The sequence below is a fragment of the Pteropus vampyrus genome, unplaced genomic scaffold (genome assembly GCF_000151845.1).
Source record: "Pteropus vampyrus isolate Shadow unplaced genomic scaffold, Pvam_2.0 Scaffold35, whole genome shotgun sequence".
NCBI lineage: Eukaryota > Metazoa > Chordata > Mammalia > Chiroptera > Pteropodidae > Pteropus > Pteropus vampyrus.
The window spans coordinates 1,527,313-1,530,046 of record NW_011888816.1 but is presented as its reverse complement, the minus strand read 5'-3'; the positions used below and the strand labels follow the sequence as shown (position 1 = coordinate 1,530,046).

At 53.0% G+C, this 2,734-nt stretch overlaps 1 protein-coding gene across 2 annotated transcripts in view; it reads right to left on the bottom strand.

Moving 5' to 3' along the window:
* The window catches only part of ZNF445 (zinc finger protein 445), a 26,688-nt gene extending 26,584 nt beyond the window's left edge, over positions 1-104 (bottom strand). The window contains exon 1 of one of the 2 annotated variants that reach the window (XM_011357366.2): positions 15-104. The gene's annotated coding sequence lies outside the window, so the exon portion shown is untranslated. The remainder of the gene's footprint in view (positions 1-14) is intronic. The other variant, XM_011357360.1, reaches the window with a different exon arrangement.
* Between the last annotated feature and the right edge of the window lie 2,630 nt (positions 105-2,734).

The window sequence follows — 2,734 nt, the reverse complement described above, 5'->3', positions numbered from 1 at the left end:
GCCGGGCAGCTCACCGACACCCGCGGCCACCACAGTGGCTCCCAGGGCCGCACCGTCGGCCCCGTGCGTGTCTCTCCGCCGGATCGGGTCGCGCATGCGCGTTGCCGCCCTGGGCCCCCTGGCGGCCTCTCTAGGAATCTGGGAGGGCCAACGTCTCGGCTGCTCTCCAGTTTCAGGTCAGTGCTAACCAGCCTCTCTGAGTCACCTGGGGCTCGTCCCCAACATACCTCACATTGCCCACTGGACACCTGCCCTCCACTGTCCTAGAGCTCTGTCAGTCTTGGCCTGTTTCCCCGCCTCCCTCCCAATGTGTGTGCAGGGCTGTCCTTGGGGTCCCCCGGGTACCCAGGGCAGACTAGGCTTCAAAGCTGGGGGTCAAAACTGGGACCAGTAATATCTAGCTTGTAAAGTGGAAATTCTCCAGTTTCAGGGAGGTGGTATCTCCAGGCGCCAGCCCCCAGGGAGAGCAGTAACTCAGTTATAGGGGGGTGATATCTCCAGGCGCCAGACCCAGGAGAAGCACAAAATTCCAAGGTGCAGATGATAAAACTGTCTACTAGGCCCTGTTTGATCTGAGAGTCCCCCGGATACATTCATCTTTGTACAAAACGTTAATGGCTAACTTCTGCTTCTTGTAATCTGCTTATTCAAGGATGTAGTTGGAGGCTTTATAAGCTGCCTCCTCTGGAAGCTCGGGGCTGATCTCCTCTAACCCTGCGTGGTAGAGAGTCAGTCGCTGGCCGGCTAATAAAGGCTCATAATTAATCTCAATTGGCTCCGTGGGTCTTAGAATCATTCGCGCCATAACATTTGGAGGCCCCAGCGAGATCTCTCCAGCGGGAGAGATCTCCTAAGACCCGCGACTCCAGCCGCCTTGGGCGAGGACCTGCCCGTCCAGGGGACGGCCGCTGAGAGACGTTCCTCAGCCCCGGACGCCAGGCAGACTTGCCCAGGAGGGCAGGTGGACAAAAAGGTTTAATTCTGTAACAATTGGGCACGAGCCATCTGGAGCAGCTTCACCGGTGAGTAAGACTGCGCTTGGATCTGTCTGTCGGTGGGCCCTTAAGGGAACTAGTGGAAGGCTGGATACAGCAATACTTCCCTAGTCTGGTCAAGGTCTGAGACGTCAGACTTGACTCCGGGTATTCAGTTTTCTGGTGCGCTAGCGTTTTGTGATACTTGTAGTGTGTCTTGTCTGTCTGTATTGTGTCTGTCTGTCTGGACTGGCTGAATGTACTGTTACCCTCCTATTGCTTTAGCCTTCATAAGTTTACTTAGTTTGATTCTTTCCTTAGGTCTGGCCTCCATGGCCCCACCTGACTGGACGTTAGGACAGAGGCTGATCCTAGCCCTGGCTTATTTGGCTTTTGTGGAGATTTTCTCTTTTCTTGCCTGTCTTTACTAACATGGGTCAGGTTTCCTCCTCAAATCGTCCTACCCCCCTGCAGTGCCTCCTTAATCAATTTAAGGATTTTAAGAGATGTGCCCAAACCTACGGAGCTAATGTCACTCCCTTCAACCTCCAAAGGTTCTGCCAATTAGAGTGGCCCACACTTGGAACAGGGTGGCCATCAGAAGGGTTACTCGACCTAGCAGCCTTTCAGGTGCAGGATATCATCTACAGAGATCCTGGCCACCATGATCAGGCTCTATATATCAATGTGTGGGTCGATATCGTTTCTGATGCCCCCAAGTACTTGAAGGGCTGCCGCTGTGGTCAAGAGTCAAGGGTGATTCCCAAGCCTATCCTTCTCTCAGCACCGAAGAGGCAAAAGGAGAAACCGTCCGGACAGACACCAAACTCTCTTTACCCTCTCTTACAGAAACTCCCTGAGGACTCCGAGATCACTACTCCTCTCCCTTACTCCCCTCGTAACCTGTTTCTGTCTCCATCCAACCGGGAGGCAGAACCTCTCTGGAGCCCTCCCCATGCCCGCACTGGAGCTGTGCATCGGGACCCACAAGACCATGACCCTGCTCCTGATTCCTCGAACCAGACAGCAATTGGCCCTGCTCTGGCAATTGGCATCCCCGGTTGGAGGAGAAACCCAGAGGCCATTCATGGTCAATGTCCTTTTCTCCACCAGCAATTTATACAATTGGAAACACCAGAACCCCTCATTCTCAGACAAACCCCAGGGATTAATCTCTCTCCTAGAGACTATTTTCTTTACCCACCAGCCAACTTGGGACAATTGTCAGCAACTTCTCCAGGTCCTCAGAGGAGCGAGAACGAATCCTGAGAGAGGCTGCAAGGATGGTATTAGAGCCCAACGGGCAGCCTTCCACTGATCCGGCCCACGTCCAGCATGTTTTCCCGAACACCCGTCTGCCTTGGGACCCCAACACCGACTAAGGTAAGGAGGCTCTCCAACGGTATCGCCAGCTTCTGCTCCAGGGCCTCTGGTCTGCTGCCTGATGACCCCATTAACTTATCTAAGGTAAGCGAGGTCATCCAAGCTAAGGATGAATCACCAGTGGCGTTCCTGGAACGACTTTTAGAGTTGTACTGGTTATATACCCCTATTGACCCAGAGGACCCTAATAATAGGAGGGCTGTAAATTTAGCCTTTGTCAGTCAGTTGGCCCCAGATATTAGAAAGAAACTGCAGAAGATGGAAGGGTTTGAAGGAAAGAACCTGTCTGAACTGGTCGAGATAGCCCAACGAGTATTCAACAATAGAGATGAGGTAGATATAGCACAGACCAAAAAGATGACCAAGGTCCTGCTTGC